A 27,872-nucleotide genomic window follows, 5' to 3' on the forward strand; every position below is an offset into this window, starting at 1 on the left:
AGGGGCAGCGGCGCGCGGGCGGGCGGCGGCCCAATGCCGCGTGGGCGGCGCGGAGGCAGCCGGTGCGGGGGAGGCGCCGCGTGGGCTGAGCGGCCGAGGCGGCCTGGTCCGGGTCCGGTCGGACCGGAGGACAAGCTGGGCTGCCCAGCGTCTGGACCGGTTGGCCGGTCGGAGACCGGGGCTGTCCCGGGTGGGCCGGTGTGTGGCCCGGTCGACCGGTCGGAGACCGGGCAGCCGTCCCCCTTTTTTCTTTTCTTTTTCTTTTTCTTCTTTTACCTTTTCTTTAATAACTATTGCTCCCGAACTCCGATTCGCATGAAACCAATTTTGTTGGAAAGATAACGACGAATAGAACCCCAACAAAAACTGGAAATATGGAGACTCCTCACATAACATTTTTAGATGATTTTAGAGAGGGAGTCTCCCACCGTCAAGAAAAGGTGAAGACGTCCAAACTCGAAAACGCAATAGAAGATGCATGCGGATTCCGTTTTCGATGAACTTGGGCTTGTTGTAAAGCTAGCAACAAGCTCAAGAACCTCACACAGAGAAACACCAAGAAGCAATAAGGATATGCAAAGTATGCAAAGGGTTGAGCTCCCTAAGACGATGTGATCAAGTTACCCAACCGAAAGCCCCTCTTAATAGTGCGGCTATCTATCCTATAATCCGGTCTCCCAACATCCACCTTGAGACCGGTAAAAGGAAAACCTAGCAAGGCCATACCTTTGCCTTGCGCATCCCGCTTGATCTTGATGATAACTCTTCAAGCTTCACTCAATCCGGAATGCCACACTTGACCAATGTTGCTTCGTGAAGACTCACAAATGCTCCCCCATACACTATGATGGGAAAGCCCCATTGATGCACATCTTCACATGTCCATTATCACCAAATGGACGACAAGCTTCAAGCATGTGATCCACTCAAGATACTCATCTTGAACTTGTCCAACTCAACCTTGTATCTTCTCATACGATGTTCTTGATGCCAATACACAAGGTATACATTTATCTTCATGGCATCCATACTTGAATCCAACACATGGAGAGCAAGTAGTACCTATGGAATATTCCTTCATATAAACTCAATGAAAACATTAGTCCATAGGGGTTGTCATTAATTACCAAAACCACACATAGGGGCAATGTACCCTTACAATCTCCCCCATTTTGGTAATTGATGACAACCACAATAAGAGGGTTTATATAATGAATATTAGTGACAAGTACGCAACTTATCCGAGAATAAGTTGTATACAAGAGGTTGTATTTGATATGGTCAAGTAACACAAAGTAACTAGTCCATATCAAAACCGGCTCTACTCACACAACTACAACAAATGCAATGGATGTGAGTAGAACCAATATATATAGAGAAAACTCCCCCACAATGTATGCACGTGTGATGAACATGAATTCATTGCATATATTGTCAAGATTAACCATTGGGATAGTTTCCACTATATATATATACAACCATGCAAGACATATAAATATGGAATGCATGAGAGGCAAAACACTTAAGCACAAACCAAGCTTAAGTATAAAACCATTCCCTTAAACCCTCTAAACTTCTCCCCCATTGGCATCGATTGTCAAAATGGGTGAAAAATTTAGAAGGCCAATATAATGTGAGTTCCTCCCCAAAGTGTGCACTTCTCATAATTTGAGTGGAATCAAGTGCACATATCCAATGATGAATACTTGAAGGAAATCAAACTATATTGAGGATCAAAGATTGCATAAAGATAACATGGTGAGGTGAGCTTCAACAAATAAAGCAAGCAATCAAAGATCCAATTGGACAAACAAAGATATCATGATAAGAGAAATATAGTGCTCAAAAAATAAGAAAGCTCCCCAAAGTTCGTGCACAATTTATAATGTTTGCATTTGAATACAATATGCACAAACATGGAATCCTCACTCCCTATATATCATTTAGAACACAACTAAGATAAAGAGAGTATGCTTATCAAGAATAACTTGAGTCCAACAATTACGAGATATGAGTGCATGAAGAAAAACAAGTAAACCAAGCACTCATAAATCTTCTTTACCAACACCACTAAAAGCAAGAGGGTAAAAGATGATTGGCAAGGAACAAGGATATCAAGTTGATGGATTAACGCTCTCATGTATATAAGTTTCTAAAGTGGACATAGTGATCCATAAAGAAACATGCACACACAAGAGGTTAACAAAATAAATAAGACAAGATATCCAAGATGAAGTCATAAAATATACCAAGGATGTTTGCTTTAAAAAGCATATATAGCCTATGGCTCCAATTTACACACTTGTGGTATATGAATGAGCTTCAACCAAGAAAATCTCAAAAACATCACAACTAACAATAAGGGAAGTAAAGCTAGTTGGAATGTTTTGAGAGAGGCAACAAGTATCACAAATACGGATTTATTTCATAATTTCATCAATATTGTACACAAGAGCTCTTTGAGGAATTGATATGCAATAAATTGCTAGAGGGCATATTTGTGATAGGTGAATCATAAAATATGATATATATATATATATATAACCTATCATATGCATCTTCTCAAATTACTCAAGTGTTCAATAAGAAGTTTTACTTAAAAAGGGTTTTTCAAGAACCGCAATATTTTCGAAATAAATAATTTCATGCCAAGATACAACCTACAAGAGGTTGGATGCTATATGAGAGTGCATGAATAATATACTTGTTACCGAGATGGCAATGGCTTGATGTAGTGGATAAGAGTTCATCGATCATCCTAGCTTGACTCCAATCGTCATATGGTGACAACACCTTCCTTATAGATGAGACAAGCCTCCATTGCATCTCCAATGTACCTAAAACATCATTCAAGTACATCTTGGTCCCCAAACTTATTGGGTCCAACATGGTTAGACTAACCATAATATATAGAACACACTCCATATAAACATGTGCATATTTAGATGAAATTCGAATTTCATGCACATCTTAGCCATTTAGGATTTGATGGAGTATATCCTACATAATGGATCGAAAGAAAGCAAGCATGCTACAAGCATAAACAAATTACATATAAGCATGCACCAAAACTTTTAAAGATCCAAGAAAGATATACTTTGGACAAAACACCAAAAGAATTAAATAAGGCATAGATGTGTCACAAAACAAATTTGTTGTCCAAATTATATCTAAGAAGCAAATCACAAAAGATTTGTTCAACAAAGTTCAACAAGTGAACTAAGAAGAAACCATTGAGCATAGAGGATGAAATAAAGCAAACATGCTCAAAGATTTATCTCATTCAAGCTAATAAAATATGTAAGAAGGAATGAGATAGCAAATTCCCCAAAAGAGCAAGGTTCGAACAAATAAACCAAACCCTCACTTTTCACAATGGCACAATGTACCGTAAGGAAAATGTATGTATTCCAAAATAAACACTTGATATGAATCAAGAGGATTTATCAAAAGATTTTTCAAAGGGACAAGGAAGACATAAGGGAACAATAAAGATTTCTTGGAAATAAAATAAGGAAGTAAGAAGCAATCCAAGGTGAAGATGATCCATGAATTCAACCACATACAAGGTTATCAATTGTCAAAGACAATGAGTATATTGGAAATAATTTCCGGTGGTGAAATTATAATGATAGTAAGGATCAACTTCACAATAAAAGGCATAGGATAAGTATATCGAATTAAGCACTATGCACGGATTAAGATTCTTGATAGCTTCAACTAGTCAAACAATCACGCACGGCAATGATTAGAATAACTTGAAGCAAACGGTGTCCCAAATAAGATATAGAGATATGTATTTGAGGAAAAACCGTACCAAGAATTTCTTAATCAAACAAGAGTCCATAAGATGAGCCAATAAAAGCTTTTTAATAGAAGTGGAGCTTGTTTGAGCAAACATGCCACCTAGGAACAAGAATAATTAAGAGCATCAACTCTAAGTGGCATAACCTCATATGTTCACATTTTCTAGGCTTGTGATATGTACAAAACATATTACTCCCCCATAATGTGATAAAACATTTCTTCTAAATAAGAGGCAACTAAAATTCAACTAGAGATGATTAATGGATATTTAGAATTTGAATTTCTCATGAGTATGGAACACCACATAGTGACTAGATAATCTTGCAATATCAATACTAAGTGGTGGTACCCATGTACACACATTTTAAAGAAATAGAGATGCACAAAGCATATCACTCCCCCAAAATGGGATGTTCCATTAATCACTTCAAGAGAGCCAAATAAGATATCATCAAGATGCATTAGGCTCAAGGCAATACACAAGTATATGGTGAGTCAAACAAACATACTTGAATACACAAATAAGCAAGTAAGACACAACACATACATACACATATTTGGTACAAAACCAAACATGCAAAGGGGCAAGTAACTTACAATAAATATGATGAGTTGAAGTATAAGTTACCGCAAAGAGGAACATTGGATATAAGATATAGACGATAATCCATACGACTTGGCTTGGTCAAAGTTTAATATATGAAGATCCCTTAATTCTTCATGAAGTAGCCAAATCTCCAATGCCCTCCACATGTACCTATTGATCAAGTTTGAGATTGTTGGTCCCCAACCAAGTTGGGTCCTAGGAGGTTAGTCACAATAGGCTTGGCAACCCAAATGGTTCTTTTCTTGAAACCACTTTGAGTTCCAACAAACTTGGCAAACACATTGCCATCCTTATCCTTCCCTAGAGAATAATCATTATCAACAATTATAGGGTTAGATAAGGTACCACCTAAGCAAGAAGAAGCAAAGTGCCCCTTCTCACGGCATAAGTAGCAAGTGTTCCCCTTTCTCTTCTTTATTGATTTCTTCTCTTGGGGAACAATATCTTGATTCTTCTTGGGAAGTGGCCTATCTTCAACTTGAGGTCGAGCATGAGCTTGACCTTTACCTTGTGGCCGTTTCCCTTGTTGTTTCTCACTCAAGTGCTTCTTCTTCTTCTTCAATGGGCATGATCTAACATGATGCCCTTCAACCTTGCACTTGAAACAAACCAACTTGGCCGAATCCTTGACTTTGTCTTGGCCCTTCTTCTTGTTGCTCTTGCTCTTGGACTTGTTCTTGTTATTGGAGTTGAATCCAAGTCCACTCTTGTCATTGGGGGATTGTTGCACACTTAGCATCTTGTCAAGTGCGGATTTCCCTTCATGACGCTTTTCCAAGTCTTTCTTCAAAGAAAGGACTTGGGCCTCGAGCTCTTTTATTTCCTCTACATGGTTAGTAGAAATACAAGTACTAGAGGAAGTAGAAGCTTCATTGTTAGAGCAACAAGGCAAAGTGAGTAATCCAACACAAGGTGTATCACTAGTTTGACTAGATGGATTACAAGGACTAGCACATGAAGATATAGCATTTGTAGTAGAGATTGTGCTAATGTCCACATGAGGCTCACAAGATGTTACCTTAGTGATACTAGCCTCATGAGCTAACTTTAGCCCATCATAGGAAATTAGAAGTTCATCATGAGAGCTTGAGAGCTTTTTATGACTTTCTTCCAATTCCCTATAATTGCTAGTTAGCAACTCAAGTTGAGCCCTTAGCTCAACATTCTCCTTTAAGGTCGATGCTTCACAAGAATTAGAGTTAGTAGCACAAGCATCAACAATAGTTTTCTCATTTTCATGCATATAGGATTCAACTTTTTGTGTAAGCATGAAATTAGCATGCTTCTCATCTTTTAGCTCATGCTTGAGGAGAGTGAATCTCATTTCCTCATTTTCAACATGGGACTCCAACTTCACTATGGTTTCCTTATATTTATTCAAGATATCCATAGAGTATTCGAGATTAGCACGAGCTTCTTTATTACCATGAAGAGAAGCATATATCATTGCCATATTATGCACCAAGGTATTATATTCTTCATCATTATCATCATCATCACTCTCATCATTAGAGGAAGTGTTAGGAGTCAAAGTAGGAGATACCTTTGATCCATTTGCCATAAGGCACATGTGCATACCGGAGAATGAAGATGAAGATATTCTTGAATCCTCTTTTGAAAACATGTCTTGATCCATATAGTGTTCGGTTTCCTCTACATTGTTAGTCAACAAACAACTAGAGGAAATATAAGCATTTTGATTATGGGGGCAAGACAAGGTAAGCATATCTTCATGAGATCTATGTAAGCAATTTACACATGATATGCAAGGACTAACAACACAAGCATGTAGGTCATTTTCAATGCTAGATGTGTTTAAGTCCAAAGAGGAAACATTGCAATGAGATAGAGATGAAGAGTCATCACTATTGAGCACAATATCAACATTGCAATTTCCCTCACCACTCACCATATCATTACCTTGTGTCTTGCAACACGTTGGTGAAGTGGAAGAAGATGATATATCATCACGACCGGAGGTGGAAGCAACTTGGAGCTCTTCATGATGTGAAGGGGAAGAGAGCTCCTCGGAGTCACCACCGACCAATTTAGAAGTGGATCCACCAAACATTTCCTTAAGCTTGATCCACATCTCATGAGACGATTTTCTCTTTATATATATCAAGAACCTACGAAAATCGGGTCTCAAGGAGAATAAAAGCTCATTAGATACTTGAGCTTCAAGATGTAAGTTTTTCTCATCCTCTAAAGATAGATTTTGAGAATCCATCGGAGGAGAAAAACCAACATCTAGAAATTGCTCTATATGTGGACACAAGGTCCGAAGATTACAAAGCAAGCAATTTCGCCACAAAAGATAATTTGTGCCATTAAATACAATTGTGTCATTGTGCACTATACTAGCCGACATCTTTACTCTCAAGGCGGTGAAGCCTTAAACAAGGAGAGACCTTGCTCTGATACCAATTGAAAGATCGAGATGTCGCCTAGAGGGGGGGGGGTGAATAGGCAATTACAAACTCTCGCGGATTTGTCTTGTAAGAATGCGGAATTAAACTATCGTTTAGTTTACAAGCACAAACCCTAAATATGCTAGGCTCAACTAAGTGTAACAATAGCAACTAGAGCTAAGCAAGATAGGCACAAGATATATGTAGCACAAGTGATAGCAAGATATATATATATATATACTTCAAGCACGATGGCTATCACAAGGAAAGAGAGCTCGGGTATAGAAATAACCGAGGCACGCGGAGACGAGGATGTATTCCCGTGTTCCCTTGCTTTGCAACAAGGTACGTCACGTTTGGAGGAGTGGAGGTCCCACGAAGGATTCCCCGCGCCACGAAGGCTCACCCTATTCTCCGAACCACACCCACGAAGGATAATGGCCCCTTCCTTATGGTTAGCTTTTCCTCCGCTCCGGAGATGGCAAGCTCCACAACCACTTCACAAGCTCCACGAAGGAGAAGCCCGGGCCTCTTCACAATCTTCTTGAAGAGATCACCGGAGCACCAATCACCAAGCCAACTAGGAGGTCACCCTCCAAGAGTAACAAGCTCACGGTCTCTCACTCGAACAAATCGTGGTGGAGAGCTCAACACTATGCAATGATGCAAAGCAAGAACACCGGAGGTGTTCAAGTCCTTCACACTCAAATCCCACCAAAGCAACGAATGCTAGGATGAGATTGGAGAGGAAGAACAAGGGGGAAAGTCAACCAAAGACTCCAAGATCTAGATCCCAAGAGATTCCCTCACTTAGAGAAGAAATGGTTTGGTGGAAGTGTAGATCTAGATCTCCTCTCTCAAATCCTCAAATATGAGCAAGAATCATGGGGGGGAACAAGAGAGAGAGCAACTTCTTCAAATGCAACAATGGAGGTGAGAGAAAAGGGAAGAAGTTGTTGCTCAAGGTGGAAGAAGGGCTATTTATAGTCCAAGAAGAGAAATAACCGTTGGGGAAGAAATGGGGTGTAAAACGCATAAAAAACGAGCTGAAAAAGGTGCCCAGGCCGGCTGCCAGGCCGGTTGACCGGAGCCTGGGCTGGGGAGGCCGGTGGCCTGCCCGGTCCGACCCGGCCCAGCAGGCGGGCGGGGCTGTGCTGCTACGGGCGGCGGATAGGCAAGGCAGCGCCCGGGGAGGTGGGCCGGGGCGCCAAAGGCCCAGCCGGAGCGCGCGGGGCGAGCGGCCCAGCAGGGGCAGCGGCGCGCGGGCGGGCAGGCGGCCCAATGCCGCGTGGGCGGCGCGGAGGCAGCCGGTGCGGGGGAGGCGCCGCGTGGGCTGAGCGGCTGAGGCGGCCCAGTCCGGGTCCGGTCGGACCGGAGGACAAGCTGGGCTGCCCAGCGTCTGGACCGGTTGGCCGGTCGGAGACCGGGGCTGTCCCGGGTGGGCCGGTGTGTGGCCCGGTCGACCGGTCGGAGACCGGGCAGCCGTCCCCCTTTTTTCTTTTCTTTTTCTTTTTCTTCTTTTACCTTTTCTTTAATAACTATTGCTCCCGAACTCCGATTCGCATGAAACCAATTTTGTTGGAAAGATAACGACGAATAGAACCCCAACAAAAACTGGAAATATGGAGACTCCTCACATAACATTTTTAGATGATTTTAGAGAGGGAGTCTCCCACCGTCAAGAAAAGGTGAAGACGTCCAAACTCGAAAACGCAATAGAAGATGCATGCGGATTCCGTTTTCGATGAACTTGGGCTTGTTGTAAAGCTAGCAACAAGCTCAAGAACCTCACACAGAGAAACACCAAGAAGCAATAAGGATATGCAAAGTATGCAAAGGGTTGAGCTCCCTAAGACGATGTGATCAAGTTACCCAACCGAAAGCCCCTCTTAATAGTGCGGCTATCTATCCTATAATCCGGTCTCCCAACATCCACCTTGAGACCGGTAAAAGGAAAACCTAGCAAGGCCATACCTTTGCCTTGCGCATCCCGCTTGATCTTGATGATAACTCTTCAAGCTTCACTCAATCCGGAATGCCACACTTGACCAATGTTGCTTCGTGAAGACTCACAAATGCTCCCCCATACACTATGATGGGAAAGCCCCATTGATGCACATCTTCACATGTCCATTATCACCAAATGGACGACAAGCTTCAAGCATGTGATCCACTCAAGATACTCATCTTGAACTTGTCCAACTCAACCTTGTATCTTCTCATACGATGTTCTTGATGCCAATACACAAGGTATACATTTATCTTCATGGCATCCATACTTGAATCCAACACATGGAGAGCAAGTAGTACCTATGGAATATTCCTTCATATAAACTCAATGAAAACATTAGTCCATAGGGGTTGTCATTAATTACCAAAACCACACATAGGGGCAATGTACCCTTACAACACGAACCCTCAATGCCGGAGTTAACAAGCTCCACAATATTCAATGTTCATGTTTAAATAACCTTAGAGTGCAAGATAGATCAACATAACCAAATAGATCACATCAATACCATCATAGTAATAGTTAACTTCATAATCTACAAGAGATCACAATCATAAACTACGCCAAGTACTACATGATGCACACACTGCCACCTTTACACCATGCAGGAGGAATAGAGTACTTTAATAACATCACTAGAGTAGCACATAGATGAATTGTGATACAAAACTCATATGAATCTCAATCATGTAAGTCAGCTCATGAGATCATTGTATTGAAGTACATAGGAGAGAGATTAACCACATAGCTACCGGTACAGCCCCGAGCCTCGATGGAGAACTACTCCCTCCTCATGGGAGACAGCAGCGTTGATGAAGATGGCGGCGGTGTTGATGGAGAAGCCTTCCGGGGGCACTTCCCCGTCCCGGCGGCGTGCCGGAACAGAGACTCCTGTCCCCCAGATCTTGGCTTCGCGATGGCGGCGGCTCTGGAAGGTTTCTCGTACCGTGGCTTTTCCGTCTCGAGGTTTTAGGTAGAGGGGCTTCTTATAGGCGAAGAGGCGGCGTCAGAAGGTCAATGAGGCGACGACACGCTAGGGGGGCGCGGGCCACCCCCAGGCCGCGCTGGCCTACCATCTGGTGGGCCTGTGGCCCCCCTCTGGCCTCTCTCGGGTGTTCTGGATGCTTCCGGTGATTCTAAGATGCTGGGCGTTGATTTCATCCGATTCCGAGAATATTTCCTTACTAGGATTTCTGAAACCAAAAACAGCAGAAAACAGGAACTGGCCCTTCGGCATCTCGTTAATAGGTTAGTTCCGGAAAACGCATAAATATGACATAAAGTATGCATAAAACATGTAGATATCATCAATAATGTGGCATGGAACATAAGAAATTATCGATACGTCGGAGACGTATCAACCTCTCAGGCCACAGTTGTTGCAGATGATCTGATTGATTGGGTTCTGACTCTGACCTCCCCGGTTGTATTGACTACCAGTAGTAGATCGAAATCGGGGTTTGAAACTCCGATCAGGTGTTGGTTTACTAATTGGGTACTTCCTTGGCTCGATACGAGCCCTCTTCCTCCTATCCTCCTGGACTTGCCTGTAATCATCCTCAAAAGTGATTGCCGAGTCAATCAGTTCCTGGAATTCAGCAGTTCGTGCCAACCTCAGTTGCATCTTCATGTATGGATTCATGCCTTTCATGAACCGCTTCTTTCTCTTCTCCTCCGTATCAACAGCCTCAGGTGCATACCTGGATAACCTGTTGAAATCCCGAACATACTGCATAATGGGTGAAGTGTTCTAACGTAGTTCGTCAAACTCCCTCTTCTTCAACTCCACCAAGCTCTCCGGAAGATGGGCATCCCGGAACTTCTTCTTGAACTCCTCCCAGGTGAACACCTTATCTGGAGGGTGTACTGCTACAAGATTCTCCCACCATGACGCTGCTGGTCCTGACAACAGATAAGTAGTATATCTAATCTTCTCCTCATCGTTGCAACCAACGGTCTTCAGCTTCCGTTCCGTATCCATGAGCCAATCTTCAGCGTCCATTGGTTCTGGAGCTGATGTAAAAGGTAGTGGTCTTGCATTTTGGAAGTCTGATAGGGTTACTCCCTTGCCTTCATTACCCTTATCATTAATGACGTGGGTAAAGAAGTCTTGCATGTTCTTGCTTTGACTTTCCTGGTAACGCCTCCTATCTTCCTCCATTGCTCTCATATACTGTTGGAAGTCTGGGTGCATCATTGGGTGTGGTGGTGGTGGTGCATTCTCTACTCTAGCTGCTGCATCTGCCTCCTCTTTTTCTCTCGCCCCCCGCTCTCTGCGAGCCTCTTCGGTTTCTACTAACGCCATTTCCCCTAGTCCTGTAACAAAGAGCGATTACTCATAATTACACCATGCAAGTGTTTTCTGAGCTCAACTCATTGCCCAGAACTAGTCACACAATGAAATCAAGAAGCAAATACAAAACAAACATTTATTATGCATATACTTTGTATATTACATAACACACACACACACTTATATTACATGTGGTATATATAAACCACTTATTTGGCTTAAAGCCCAAGCCAACGGAATTTAAAAATACGCTCTATTACAATACCACCTAGATTACTTTATTCTTCCTTGGAGTTCTACTCCTCGTCATCATAACTCGCCTCCGCGTACATCCCTGGGGTCCATCCGGTACAGCGGTTTAACTTCCGAACACCGTTCGGAATGAAGGTCCTTCCAGTAGGTATGTAATCTGAATCGGACGAAGTGCCGAGACAGAGATCTGTCATGCCAAAGTAGCTGGATAAAGACTCATATGTATCCCCAGTGGGATACAGCTCACCTTCTTCTGCCATCCATGGAGGATTCCTACTCACTTGACCTCTCATCATCTTCTTCTTCTTCTTAGTTCGAGAACTCTCACCTACAACGTACTGGGATGTTTTGGGTAATCCCATCTCCAGATCTAAAGAAATGGAGTTGGTGTCTTTCTCTTCCTGCCCAAAGCTTTGGTTAACGTTCTGGTTAACCGCGCCTCCTTCATCCTCTGTATCAAAAGTGATGGGTTCTCCTTCATCCCCATATGGTTCCCCGAAACGCCAACCAGTCGAATTCTCGATTGGTGACTCCGAGCAGTTTAGGTTTCTGGAATCATCTCCCCCATATCCAGACTCATACGATGCTGACACATGCGGATAGTGTGGGACAAAGTTGGGTGTGAGTGGATCTTTCTGGGACAACTGGTCACTCAAATCTACATAGCTGTCTAGACTAAAGAAAGGTGTAGTGTGTTGTGGTTGTGCCCTCAGATCATGCATACGAGTTTGGACTTTATCAGGGTCCGTGAACTCCGTTAGCATGTGCTCAATCTCACCCCTCATCTTCATGTGTAAAAGGTACATCGTGGTCAATAAAGACTTACAGCTATCCATGTGATGTGCTGCAGCTTCAGGGCTTCTGTGTGCTAACACCAGATGATTCAGAGTGGGATCCTCATCTTCCTCGGCATGAGGTATATGAGAATACTCTGAACATAGCAGCTCTACTGACTTGTGTTGCCTTATCTCAAGGATTGCCTTGAATAGGGCCATGTGATAAGCTGTGGTGATGGTTTTGGCTTCTCCGTATGGCATTATACGACTCATCAGCAGTTTTGTCGGTAGTTGGACCGATACTCTGCACTTGGATAGGATTTCCCCATCGTAATAGATATACTTGATAACAGGTATCCATGGGTCACAATGGAGTTCCTTCAGCATCCCACGCAGGAGATCTGTGATTTGTCCATCATAATCACCGAGCCATCCCTCAACCTTCCTCAAAGTCCTCTTAGGAAAAGTGTTCGCCATTATGGCTGTATACAAAAGCAGAATATTAGTAGTGATGATGCATCATAATAGCTATAATAAAGAATTATCGCACTAAAATATATGGTTTTGCTATTCTCATGTGAATAATCACCATATTTCTAGAGAATCCTTTACTATTTCTACTTGACTCCTACAGGTTTCTTCCCTATACTAGGTTTTTCCAACCTAAGGTCGCAACATTTGCTCTGATACCAGCTGCGGTGACCCAACATACCACTGCATGTTGTAGTATACAAGTCGTTGATATGATCTTCGTGAAGGGACTTCTTCACAAATTGCCATATCCCTCAGAGTGGTACAACAGAAACATTGCAGGTCATAACACTCCATATATTATTACAAACATTGTCTTAACAAGTTGGTATTCTCACAGGTCCTATGAGAACACCCTAAGATACTACTTAAGTACGATTACAACTTATAACCATATATAAAAGAGAGCTCAACAACTTATTTAGGTAAGTTCTACGTTGCTCGGCTCTATGATGCTAGGGTATATCACAACTCCCCCACCTTGATACGTCTCCGACGTATCGATAATTTCTTATGTTCCATGCCACATTATTGATGATATCTACATGTTTTATGCACACTTTATGTCATATTGGTGCATTTTCTGGAACTAACCTATTAACAAGATGCCGAAGTGCCAGTTGCTGTTTTCTGCTGTTTTTGGTTTCAGAAATCCTAGTAACGAAATATTCTCGGAATTGGACGAAATCAACGCCCAGGTTCCTATTTTGCCCGGAAGCATCCAGAACACACGAGAACCGCCAGAGAGGGGGCACAGGGCCACCAAACCCTAGGCCGGCGCGGCCAAGGGGGGGCCCGCGCCCCCCTATAGTGTGGGCCCCCCCAGAAGTCCACCGACCTTCCCTTTCGCCTATTTAAAGCCTCCGTCGCGAAAACCCTGATACGTTCGACGAAACCAGAGAAAACCTTCCAGAGCCGCCGCCATCGCGAAGCCAAGATCTGGGGGACAGGAGTCTCTGTTCCGGCACGCCGCCGGGACGGGGAAGTGCCCCCGGAAGGCTCCTCCATCGACACCACCGCCATCTTCATCACCGCTGCTGCTCCCATGAGGAGGGAGTAGTTCTCCATCGAGGCTCGGGGCTGTACCGGTAGCTATGTGGTTCATCTGTCTCCTATGTACTTCAATACAATAATCTCATGAGCTGCCTTACATGATTGAGATTCATATGATGATGCTTGTAATCTAGATGTCATTATGCTAGTCAAGTGAATTTTACTTATGTGATCTCCGGAGACTCCTTGTCCCACGTGTGTAAAGGTGACAGTGTGTGCACCGTGTGGGTCTCTTAGGCTATATTTCACAGAATACTTATTCACTGTTATGAATGGCATAGTGAAGTGCTTATTTATATCTCTTTATGATTGCAATATGTTTTGTATCACAATTTATCTATGTGCTACTCTAGTGATGTTATTAAAGTAGTTTTATTCCTCCTGCACGGTGTAATGGTGACAGTGTGTGCATCCGTGTTAGTACTTGGCGTAGGCTATGATTATGATCTCTTGTAGATTATGAAGTTAACTATTGCTATGATAGTATTGATATGATCTATGCCTCCTTTCTTAGCATGAAGGTGACAGTGTGCATGCTATGTTAGTACTTGGTTTAGTCGTATTGATCTTTCATGCACTCTAAGGTTATTTAAATATGAACATTGAATTGTGGAGCTTGTTAACTCCGGCATTGAGGGTTCGTGTAATCCTACGCAATGGTGTTCATCATCCAACAAGAGAGTGTAGAGTATGCATTTATCTATTCTGTTATGTGATCAAAGTTGAGAGTGTCCACTAGTGAAAGTCTAATCCCTAGGCCTTGTTCCTAAATATCGCTATCGCTGCTTGTTTACTCGTTCTCATTGCGTTACTACCGCTGCGTTACTACGCTTGTTTCTTGTCTGGGCAAAGCACTTTTCTGGTGCCGTTGCTACTACTTATTTATACCACCTGTATTTCACTATCTCTTCGCCGAACTAGTGCACCTATTAGGTGTGTTGGGGACACAAGAGACTTCTTGCTTTGTGGTTGCAGGGTTGCATGAGAGGGATATCTTTGACCTCTTCCTCCCTGAGTTCGATAAACCTTGGGTGATCCACTTAAGGGAAACTTGCTGCTGTCCTACAAACCTCTGCTCTTGGAGGCCCAACACTGTCTACAGGAAAAGGAGGGGGGCGTAGACATCACACCTTCGTGTCATCGGGTCCGTAGACTATCCCATAGTCTACTCCTTCAACTCCGCCGGTAAGATCAGGTTCCTCGTAGACCAGCTCGTAGCTTCCTTCTGGTGCTCCATCGTTGATGGCCTCCACTTCCGGATCACAGTCTAGCAAGGGTGTCGAAAGAAAGTGAGTACAGAGGTACTCAGCAAGTTCTAAAAGAGTAAAAGGTGTTTGATGCACTAGCTACGACCATTGATCAGGAAATCGCAGGTCAATGCATGTTTTGAAATCATTTCTTCAAAAGGTTGCTTTTATTATGAAAACTATGCCCGTCAGTCTTCACAGGTTGACTAGAACTTCGTGGAGTTCCTTTCCTGCCGCGTTCGCAGTTCCCTTCCCTGAACAAGGAGTGATAGCCACAATTTGATACACTCTGCAGAGGTGCGTTACTTTTCCCACAAGAGATCCCACCCTTTTTGCCATCCGCAGGGACTTGCCCCCGTTCACACTTCCTTTGGTGTGAGGCCAGGTATAAAGATCCAAGCCCACACCGCCTTCTCCGCGACTGCAAACCCACCCTTTTGTCCGACCCTACACCCCCAGTAGACTTCTTCCGATAATACGGCTTTACTCACGGTGTACTCCGGACAATCCTTCATAGACCGTAGAGCTAATCATCACTAATGGATGGGGATTTAAAAGGCTATCCCAACCTACGGAAGTGCCTCCAACACCCCGCAGCTCTACCAGTCCGTTGGCGTGCAGAAGGGAAAAGATACGGCTGGCTTCACTAGAGCCATTATAGATCTCATGGTTAACGCGATTTGTACGACGCTAGAATCACTGGACGGCATTGGTGGTTAATCCTAGGTTAATATAACCCATGCAATGGAACCTCCACCATATCAACACATACCATGGTTCCATTGCCAGCCACATAGTCATATTCATAGTTGGAAAGTAACATTTTATTTGCGATGCAGGAATGATAAGTATATAGCTTTGCATTAAAGTAGTAGAAAATAATCAAGTTGACATGAGCAAGGGTGAACTTGCCTGTGGACTGCGAGATAGTGCAGTTCAATGCAGTTGATGGAACCTGGACCTCGGGTTCTGTAAGAAGCATCATTGTCCGGTAAGGACAATGTTATAAAATCCAAATAATGCAATCATGGATGTATTATTTTATGTTGAATCCCTTTACCCCAATGAGTTATTGCAAACTTAGGGTTGAGTTAAGATTTATGCCTTTGGTAGTAACTTGCAATTAATTTAATGTGTAAACCACTTTAATTCACCTAAGGTAAAATAATTCAAAGTAAAACTACTTTACTTGGTGATTCATTTATTCATTCCAAAAATGAGTTGAAATAATATAGTTGCCCCTATATTTTTGGAATAAAGAAAATTGAGTATTTTACTTTGAAAAATACCTTTCTCAATAGAAATGACTTGGAATAATAGAATCTTATTTTGAAATGTTTGAAAATAAGTATTTGAACTTATTTGAGATTTTTCCTTGATTTTTTTAAATACAAGGAAATAATAATTTAAAATCCCAAGTTATTATTTTAAATTCCGCAAATTCATAATTTTGAATTTGTTTCTTAAATTCTATTTCATATTTTATTCAGGTTAAGAATAATTTTTCATTCACCAATCCAATTTTTAATGGATTTTTAGAGTTGTATTTTATTTACTAAAAATTGGTGAAATTCTGGCCTTTTTCTAAATTGTAAAAAGTCCAAAATACCCCTGGCCCCTATTGGGCCAGCCCATTAACCTAAGCCCATGGGACATCCCACTAAGGCATGCCCCATAGTGGTTCGGTGGCGCCGATGCGGCCCACCTATCTCACTTGCGTGTCTCTCTCGCTCAGTTGCCCTAACCCTAACCTCTCGCGACTCTTGTGGCGATGGCATCGCCGCCATGGCCGCCGCCATGCTCCGACCACCTCCTGGCCTCCCTACCTTCGCCACCTACCTGATCTGGACCGCCGCGAGACGATCTGTTGATCTGTCCGCGTGGTTTCTCCAACCTCCTCCTCTCCTGGCGAATCGCCTCTGCTCTGGATCCACTGGATAATCGCCTCGGGCTATTTGGTGGTCTCCGGCGAACTCTCGTCCTCGCCGTCGACGTGCGCGCCCCCTGAGACCGACCTGGTGCAGTGCTTCTTGCAGTACCAGTGCCGTCGTCTCCGTGTCGTGCTGCTATGGTGGTGTTCGTGCTCGTCGGCGTAACGCCGGCGCCTACCCTGGGTCTTGCAGCTACTATGGCCGCGCGAGCATTGCCTCGCCATGCCATAGCCTCTGCCACCAGGCGCATGTAAGTAATCTGCTCCTTCTCCTTCTCTTCTCCATGCCTGTGCGCCTCCCAAGCTACTGTGCTTCTTCCTCCTCCTACTCTACTGCTCTCTGGTGATCCTGTGATCACACAGAGCCTTGCCCTAGCTGCCTAAGTTGCCTAAGCTTCCATTTCTTGCAAGCTATGGCCAATCTACCCATTTCTGGTACTGACCAGTGCTGCCTTGCTTGCTGTACATGCCATGTGTTGATTATCTATTGCTCCTAGCATGCTCTGATCTTACTATGCTATGCTGTGCTTGCTTACAAGCTTGCTATACCATGATGTTCATGCTTATGGGCTTGCTATGCTTACTGGCAATCTACACTTGCTTGTCTAGGTGTACTGCTGTGCATTTGTGACACTTGTGAATGCCAGTGATGTGTGTGAGGTACTTATGTGCCTCCTGTGTAAGCTATTGATCCATTGGATCACCCATTTCTTGTTGGCTAGCTTATCTGTGTGGCTTGACTTGATTCAATTGATCCATCTAATCAATTAACTGTCAGTGATTGGTTGCTGATTAATTTTGTGGCTAAGTAAATCATTTTCCTTGTTGATGCTGATGCTCAAGCATCACTATGCTACTGCATACATGTGCTGTTGCTTATTTTAGCTCACTGGACTTGATCCAGTGGCTATGATGTAGTGATTGGTGTTGTGTTGCCTTACAGTGTGCTACTGTCAGTAAATAGCATGGATTTGTGATATATTCATGCATGAATAAATTGATTTATGATGAACTGCTTTTGCAGTGATGATTTAAATTAATTGCTTGTATATGAATTTGCTGTTCATAATGATTTAACAAGCAAATGAATCTGAATCCAACTCTGGATGATGATGCTCTGTATTTGGCTTTACTTTACATGGTGCTATGTTATCACCAGAATTTGACCGAGTCAGAGGTGGGCCGCGATCATGATGGGCTTGAAGATTATACATGGAAGAATATATGTGAATCGGCCTTATATGCAAAGTTTGGGCTAGTTTGCCCATGTATCTGTAATATAGTAGGATACGTATCAATTAGATAGAGTTTGGCTCGTGCACGGTTGGGATTATTCCCAACGTTAGAAAGTCTACGGACTATAAATATGTATCTAGGGTTTATGAAATAAACAACAATCACGTTCACCACAAACCAATCTAGGTGCATCGCCAACTCCCTTGTCCCGAGGGTTTCTTCCGGGTAAGCATCATGCTGCCTAGATCGCATCTTGCGATCTAGGCAGTACAAGTTTATTCGTTGTTCATGCATTGCTCGTACTGAAGCCTTTTTGATGGCGAGCAACATAGTTATCTTAGATGTGTTAGGGTTAGCATTATTCTTCGTATCATATGCTATCGTCGTGCAACCCTTAGACATCTAGCCGCCCTTACGCCTATCTTAGGCGTAGGGGCGGCACCCCGCTTGATCATTATTTAGTAGATCCGATCCGTTATGGTTGCTCCTTGTTCTTCAAGGATTAGTTTAATATCTGCATAGTTAGGCTTTACAAAGGGTTGGAGGATCCAGCGGCGCGTAGGGTGTAGTTTGCTAGCCCTAGACAGGATGTTCCGGGGATCAACCTCGTGTTGGTTTTTAGGCCCTGTCTAGGATCGGCTTACGATCACCGTGCGCGGCCGCGAGGCCCAATCACGAGTAGGACGTTCCGATTATGCGGTGAAAACCCTAAATCGTCGTAGATCGTTTTAGCTTTATCTTGATCAAGCAGGACCACCATATATTCGTACACCTCGTACGAATCATGGGTGGATCGGCTCTTTGAGCCGATTCACAGGACAACCTGAGAGCCGATCGAGGCTCGTATTTAATGTTTACGTGTATGCCATGCAGGAAACTAAGCGAGGCATCTCCATCACCTTCCTGACCAGGTATAGGTCAGGTGGCACGCCCTTGCACCAGCATCGGACGTGCGTGCCGGAGTCTTTGCGGGCCGTCGCTCGGAGGGACCAGGGCCAGCCGCAGCCCTAAGTTGCTCCCGGCTCTCCTGTGTTGCCCGTCGCTGCTCGCCGGTGGGTTTCTGACCGCAACACATTCTGGCACGCCCGGTGGGACGATCTTCAACATCAACCACATCGCCATCTACATCTGAGATGGCGGACGGGACCCCAGTCACGTACGAGGATCTGACCGAGGAGCTCAAGAAGAAGTATGACGAGGTCAAAGCGATCCTCGAAGCCGACCTCATCGGCTCTTTTCACAGAACCCGCTCACATGGCGTCAGGTGGAAAGGGTTCTCACCTGAAGGCGCGCTCGATGGAGTGGACCTGTCCGCCCCGTCAGAAGAACGCACCAGGTCCCTGCGTCAGGAGATTAGCTACATGGTGGCTCACTCGCTGCACCGCCATTCTGAGAGCCTGGTGAACACTTTGGAGCGTGTCGCTTTTCGGATGATCCAGGAAATCATGAGGCATCAGTACTCTCCGTCAGGACCAGCTCTCGGGACTTACCAAGGAGAGATGCCACTCCAATCCCGTCCACCGCTGCCATTCACGTTGACAACACCGGAAGTGCCGAATTCGCTGGCATACGCCGTCGACATGGTGGAATGCACATACCCCGGGAGGTACCAGCCAAGATTCTCGTTCAACATCAACATGGTAGGACTTGGGCGCCACCCTGGTAAGGACGGAGACGAGGGCAGCTGCTCTCATAGCAAGGACAAGGAGGGAGCCGTTTCACGCGATCGGTCCCGATACTTCCAAAAAATCCTGGTTACGATCAAGAGGAAGGCCGATTCCAGCAATCAGCCCGTATTATCCGTGCCACACGCTCTCCCTGCATTTGGTGTCGACCTCACAGGTGACGGGGAAGTTAGGGTATGGGTTTACATCGGCTGATGAGCTAGAGGAAGTCGACATCGGTCCTGGGGATAAGCCGCGACCAACTTTTATCAGCAAGAAGTTAGATCCACAGCTCAGGGGTCAGATGATAGCTCTGTTAAAAGAATACCCAGATTGCTTTGCATGGGATTACACAGAGATGCCTGGGTTAGACAGGAGCATCATTGAACATCGGCTCCCCCTTAAGAAAGGATTTCGGCCGTTCCAACAACGAGCACGTCAGATGAGGGCCGAAATTCTGGAAGAAGTCAAGAAAGAGATCGAGAAGATGTTGGCCGCCGGGTTCATCAGGCCATGCAGGTATGCTGAGTGGATCTCCAGTATCGTTCCTGTAGAGAAGAAGGACGGCCGATGGCGTGTGGCCATCGATTTCCGAGATCTCAACAGAGCCACTCCAAAAGATGAATATCCGATGCCTGTGGCAGAAACATTGATCAATGCAGCTGCTGGCCACAAGGTGTTGAGCTTCATGGATGGCAACGCCGGCTATAACCAAATCTTCATGGCTCCAGAAGATATACACAAGACCGCATTCAGAGTACCAGGGGCAGTAGGCTTGTTTGAATATGTAGTCATGACCTTTGGGTTGAAGAATGCTGGTGCAACGTACCAACGAGCCATGAATTATATATTTCACGATCTGATCGGCAAGTTGGTGGAAATCTACATCGACGACGTGGTAGTCAAATCTGTCTCCATGGAGGGACACTTGGATGATTTACGGCGCATCCTAGACCGAACTCGGAAGTTCGGACTGAGAATGAATCCGAAGAAGTGTGCTTTTGGTGTGACGGCTGGTCAGTTCCTAGGTTTTCTGGTTCATGAACGGGGAATTGAGATCGGCCTGAAAAGTCAAGAGGCGGTGCGTACCATGCAGCCGCCCACCACGAAGAAGGAACTCCAACGTCTCATCAGCAAGATCAATTTTGTCCGACGATTCATCTCTAATCTATCAGGACGAATCGAGCCGTTCATGGCACTGGTGAAAACTAAATCTGACGACGAGTTTCACTGGGGGGCAGAACAGCAGCAGGCATTTGATGAGATTAAGCGGTATCTGACGACGCCGCCTGTGCTAGTTCCGCCCCAACAAGACAGGCCGTTCTACATCTACTTGTCAGTAGCTGACACGTCCATCGCTTCGGTGGTGGTGCAACTCTACGCGGGTGTTGAAAAGGTCGTTTTCTACCTCAGCAGAAGGATGTTGGACGCGGAGACAAGGTATCCTGAGGTTGAGAAGCTTTGCCTCTGCCTGTTCTTCACCTGCACCAAGCTTCATCACATCCTTTTGACGGCAGAGATCATCGTCATATGCAAGTCAGACGTTGTCAAGCACATGCTGTCGGCCCCTGTTTTGAAATGCCGACTTGGTAAGTGGATGTTTGCGTTGTCAGAGTTTGATCTTCGGTATTAACCTGCGAAAGCTGTCAAGGGGCAAGCGTTGGCCGATCTTATAGCTGAACGGATCAGTACCAATATAGCAGCACTATCTATACGTGCATGGGCTATGTTCTTCGATGGATCGGCTTGCGACGATGGTTGTGGCATCGGCATTCTGCTCGTGTCGCCTCGGGGGGCAGCATACTCCTTTTCCATCAGACTATCTACCCCTTGCACCAACAATGTCGCGGAATATGAGGCAGTGCGTAAGGGGATGGAGTTGTTACTGGAAGCCGGGGCAGAAGCAGTAGACCTTTTTGGAGACTCCAAGTTGGTGATTAACCAGCTCACGGATGAATATAAGTGCGAGAGTGAATCGCTTTTCCCATATTGGATGGAATGCCGTGAGTTGATGACACAGTTTAGGTACATCAACTTTAATTGGGTCCCAAGATCCCAAAACACCGAGGCCAACAATCTCGCACAAATGGCGTCAGGCTATATAGACATATCTGACGGGTCAGAAGTTCAGGTGCAGTTCCTGGAACAGGATGATTGGAGAGCCGAAATCTTCAATTACTTAAAATATTCGGCTCGGGGGGCACCTAAACGGATAAGATACAAAGCCATGAAGTATGTCCTCATAGGAGACGACATGTTCTACAGGACGTTGGAAGGGTTACTACTCAAGTGCCTGGGACCAACTGAGTCTAATCGGCTCTTACATGAGGTGCATGAAGGCGCATGTGGAACTCATCAGTCGGCTCATAAGATGAAGTGGCTAATTAGGCGATCAGGGTTTTATTGGCCCACCATGCTTGAAGATTGCTTCAAGTACTACAAGGGGTGCCAAGCGTGCCAGATGTTCGGGAAGATTCAGATGGTACCCGCATCAGCAATGAACCCTATCATCAAGCCTTGGCCGTTTCGAGGGTGGGGCATGGATATGATCGGCAAAATCCATCCGGCGTCGAGTAAAAAACATGAATGGATTTTGGTTATCACAGATTACTTCACCAAGTGGGTGGAGGCCGTCCCTATGAAGAAGGTGAAATCAGAAGTTGTGATCAAGTTTGTGAAAGAACACGTCATTCATAGGTTCGGGATTCCCCAAACTATCACGACCGATGGAGGTTCGGTCTTTATTTCTAAAGAATTCAGAAAGTTCTGCGATGACATGGGGATTAAGCTGATCCGATCATCTCCATACTATGCTCAAGCCAATGGGCAAGCTGAAGCGTCCAATCAGAGCCTGATCAAGCTGATCAAGAGAAAAATTGACGAGAACCCTAGGGATTGGCATGAAAAGTTATCAGAAGCTTTGTGGGCCTACCGCATGTCGTGCCATGGAGCTATAAAAACTTCGCCGTACCAGCTCGTCTATGGACAGGAAGCCGTATTACCTTGGGAAATTACGGCTGGATCAAGACGTGTCACGTTTCAGAATGATCTAACAGCTGAAGAATATGCAGCTTTGATGAGTGACACTATTGAGGACGCAACAGAACTTAGGCTTTGGTCGTTGGAGAAGATTAAAGAGAACAAAGCCAGGGTAGCTCGTGCCTACAATAAGAAGGTTAGACCAAAGGAGTTTCAAGTTGGTGATTTAGTATGGGAAGCTGTGTTGCCGTTAGGAACTAGGGACAAGGCATATGGCAAATGGTCTCCTAATTGGCACGGTCCGTTCAAAGTCGTCCAGGCCTTGAAGGGTAATGCATACATGCTGGAGCAGTTGGACGGCGTTAAGTTCCCAGTAGCCGTCAATGGTCAACACCTCAAGAAGTATTTCCCAAGCATGTGGGATGATGGGCAGTAAGGTATGGAGGCTGATTTAAAATCGGCCAGTAAAAAAAAAATCACAGCCGATGCGCAGACATCGACTTGAGAAAACATATGGAGACAACAGTATGCGAGTACAGCCGATGCACGGGCATCGACTTCAGAATAATAAAACCGATACATTGCTATCGACTCTAGAGGAATAAGCTCAATTAAGCAGGTTAACGGAATCGGTTCAGACCAGAAATCATGATATTTGGGATGAATCTCCTAGTGAGTTGCTGAGGAGTTCAGTCTGCGCGTTTTGAGGTTGGAGGATGGTTTGGATGTGAGTTAGACCTGTTGGTCCGCGTGAATGGGCGACGGCTTGACCTCAAATCGCGTTTATAGTGCAAGCCGATACCCTGCCATCGGCTCTCTGTACAGTGACTTCGTTCGACGATCGGTGAAATTGACAAGAAAGAAAAATTAATTGAGGAATATTTTCTTCATTAATAGCGGTATTTCTTACAAAGAAAGAGCCGATTGCTCAGGGAAGAAAGAACAAAAGCCGACTACTACTACTAGTCCCTAATCTAAGGGCTGTTGCTGCCCTCGTCGTCGTCGTCGCTGCCGCCGGCGCAGCTGCTGATAGGCTCCTCATCGGAGCTCCCGTAACCTTCTACGGGAGCCTCATCTTCCTCCTTGTCGTCATCGCTGTCGTCGTCCCACCAGGCGCGGAGGCGCTTCGCCGGTGGGTGATGTCTACGCCCCCCCTCCTTTTCCTGTAGACAGTGTTGGGCCTCCAAGAGCAGAGGTTTGTAGAACAGCAGCAAGTTTTCCCTTAAGTGGATCACCCAAGGTTTATCGAACTCAGGGAGGAAGAGGTCAAAGATATCCCTCTCATGCAACCCTGCAACCACAAAGCAAGAAGTCTCTTGTGTCCCCAACACACCTAATAGGTGCACTAGTTCGGCGAAGAGATAGTGAAATACAGGTGGTATGAATAAATTGTAGCAGTAGCAACGGTGCCAGAAAATAGCTTGCTGGCGTGTAGTTGATGGTGGTAGTATTGCAGCAGTAGTAACGCAGTAAAACAGTAAACAAGCAGCGATAGCAGTATTTAGGAACAAGGCCTAGGGATTACACTTTCACTAGTGGACACTCTCAACTTTGATCACATAACAGAATAGATAAATGCATACTCTACACTCTTGTTGGATGATGAACACATTGCGTAGGATTACACGAACCCTCAATGCCGGAGTTAACAAGCTCCACAATTCAATGTTCATATTTAAATAACCTTAGAGTGCATGAAAGATCAATTCGACTAAACCAAGTACTAACATAGCATGCACACTGTCACCTTCATGCTAAGAAAGGAGGCATAGATCACATCAATACTATCATAGCAATAGTTAACTTCATAATCTACAAGAGATCATAATCATAGCATAAACCAAGTACTAACACGGATGCACACACTGTCACCATTACACCGTGCAGGAGGAATAAAACTACTTTAATAACATCACTAGAGTAGCACATAGATGAATAGTGATACAAAACTCATATGAATCTCAATCATGTAAAGCAGCTCATGAGATTATTGTATTGAGGTACATGGGAGAGAGATGAACCACATAGCTACAGCGGAGCCCTCAGCCTCGGGGGTGGATTACTCCCTCCTCATCATGGAGGCAGCGATGGCGGTGAAGATGGCGGTGAAGACGGCGGTGGAGATGGCTCCGGGGCAATTCCCCGTCCGGCAGGTGCCGAAACAGAGTTCTGTCCCCCGAATTGGAGTTTCGCGATGGCGGCGGTGCCCCTGGAGTCTTTCTGGAGTTTCGTCAATTGGTACTACGTTTTTAGGTCGAAAGGGGTTTTATAGGCGAAGAGGCGGCGCAGGGGGGCACCTGGGGGCGCCACACCCTAGGCCGGCGCGGCCAGGGTCTGGCCCGCGCCGCCATGTGGTGTGGTGGCCCCCTGGCCCCTCTCCGACTCTTCTTCGGTGTTCTGGAGCCTTCCGGGAAAAATAGGAGGTTTGGCGTTGATTTCGTCCAATTCCGAGAATATTGCCCGAACAGCCTTTCTGGAACCAAAAACAGCAGAAAACAGGAACTGGCACTGTGGCATCTTGTTAATAGGTTAGTTCCGGAAAACGCATAAAAACATCATAAAGTGCAAGCAAAACATGTAGGTATTGTCATAAAACAAGCATGGAACAACAGAAATTATGGATACGTCGGGGACGTATCAGCATCCCCAAGCTTAGTTCTGCTCGTCCCGAGCAGGTAAAACGATAACAAAGATAATTTCTGGAGTGACATGCCATCATAACCTTGATCATACTATTGTAAGCATATGTAATGAATGCAGCAATCCAAGACAATGGTAATGACATGAGTAAACAACTGAATCATAAAGCAAAGACTTTTCATGAATAGTACTTAAAGACAAGCATTAATAAGTCTTGCATAAGAGTTAACTCATAAAGCAATAAATCAAAGTAAAGGTATTGAAACAACACAAAGGAAGATTAAGTTTCAGCGGTTGCTTTCAACTTGTAACATGTATATCTTATGGATAGTTGTCAATGCAAAGCGATATAACAAGTGCAATATGCAAATATGTAGGAATCAATGCACAGTTCACACAAGTGTTTGCTTCTTGAGATGGAGAGAAATAGGTGAACTGACTCAATATAAAAAGTAAAAGAATGGTCCTTCAAAGAGGAAAGCATCGATTGCTATATTTGTGCTAGAGCTTTTATTTTGAAAACAAGAAACAATTTTGTCAACGGTAGTAATAAAGCATATGTATCATGTAAATTATATCTTACAAGTTGCAAGCCTCATGCATAGTATACTAATAGTGCCCGCACCTTGTCCTAATTAGCTTGGACTACCGGAATTATCGCAATGCACATGTTTTAACCAAGTGCCACAAAGGGGTACCTCTATGCCGCCTGTACAAAGGTCTAAGGAGAAAGCTCGCATTGGATTTCTCGCTATTGATTATTCTCAACTTAGACATCCATACCGGGACAACATAGACAACAGATAATGGACTCCTCTTTTATGCATAAGCATGTAGCAACAATTAATTTTCTCATATGAGATTGAGGATATATGTCCAAAACTGAAACTTCCACCATGGATCATGGCTTTAGTTAGCGGCCCAATGTTCTTCTCTAACAATATGCACGCTCTAACCATAAGGTGGTAGATCGCCCTTACTTCAGACAAGACGAACATGCATAGCAACTCACATGATATTCAACAAAGAGTAGTTGATGGCGTCCCCAGGAACATGGTTATCGCACAACAAGCAACTTAATAAGAGATAAAGTGCATAAGTACATATTCAATACCACAATAGTTTTTAAGCTATTTGTCCCATGAGCTATATATTGCAAAGGTAGAGGATAGAAATTTAAAGGTAGCACTTCAAGCAATTTACTTTGGAATGGCGGAGAAATACCATGTAGTAGGTAGGTATGGTGGACACAAATGGCATAGTGGTTGGCTCAAGTATTTTGGATGCATGAGAAGTATTCCCTCTCGATACAAGGCTTAGGCTAGCAAGGTTGTTTGAAGCAAACACAAGCATAAACTAGTACATCAAAACTTACATAAAAGACATATTACAAGCATTATAAGACTATACATCGTCTTCCTTGTTGTTCAAACACCTCACTAGAAAATATCTAGACTCTAGAGAAACCACTCATGCAAACCAAATTTTAACAAGCTCTATGTATTTCTTCACTAATAGGTGCAAAGTATATGATGCAAGAGCTTAAACATGAGCACAACAATTGCCAAGTATCACATTACCCAAGACATTCTACCAATTACTACATGTAGCATTTTCCGTTTCCAACCATATAACAATTAACGAAGCAGTTTCAACCTTCGCCATGAAAATTAAAGGCTAAGAACACATGTGTTCCTATGAACCAGCGGAGCGTGTCTCTCTCCCACACAAGCATTTATTCAAACAAAAGCAAAAACAAAAACACAAAGACGCTCCAAGTAAAGTACATAAGATGTGACCGAATAAAAATATAGTTTCAAGAGAAGGAACCTGATAATTTGTCGATGAAGAAGGGGATGCCTTGGGCATCCCCAAGCTTAGACGCTTGAGTCTTCTTGAAATATGCAGGGGTGAACCACCGGGGCATCCCCAAGCTTAGACTTTTCACTCTTCTTGATCATAGTATATCATCCTCCTCTCTTGACCCTTGAAAACTTCCTTCACACCAAACTTCTCATAAACTTCATTAGAGGGGTTAGTACATAATCAAAAACTCACATGTTCAGAGGTGACACAATCATTCTTAACACTTCTGGACATTGCTCAAAGCTACTGGAAGGTAATGGAACAAAGAAATCCACCCAACACAGCGAAAGAAGCAATGCGAAATAAAAGGCAGAATCTGTCAAAACAGAACAGTCCGTAAAGATGAATTTTTAATAAATACTTCCGTTGCTCAGATCAGAAAACTCAAAACTAATGAAAGTTGCGTACATATCTGAGGAACACGCATGTAAATTGGCATATTTTTCTGATTTTTCTACAGAGAAAAAAGCCCAGATTCGTGACAGATAGAAATCTGTTTCTGCGCAGAAATCCAAATCTAGTATCAACCTTCGATTAGAGGCTTCACTTGGCACAACAAAACACAAAAC

Source organism: Lolium perenne, chromosome 5, assembly GCF_019359855.2.
Source record: "Lolium perenne isolate Kyuss_39 chromosome 5, Kyuss_2.0, whole genome shotgun sequence".
Lineage (NCBI taxonomy): Eukaryota > Viridiplantae > Streptophyta > Magnoliopsida > Poales > Poaceae > Lolium > Lolium perenne.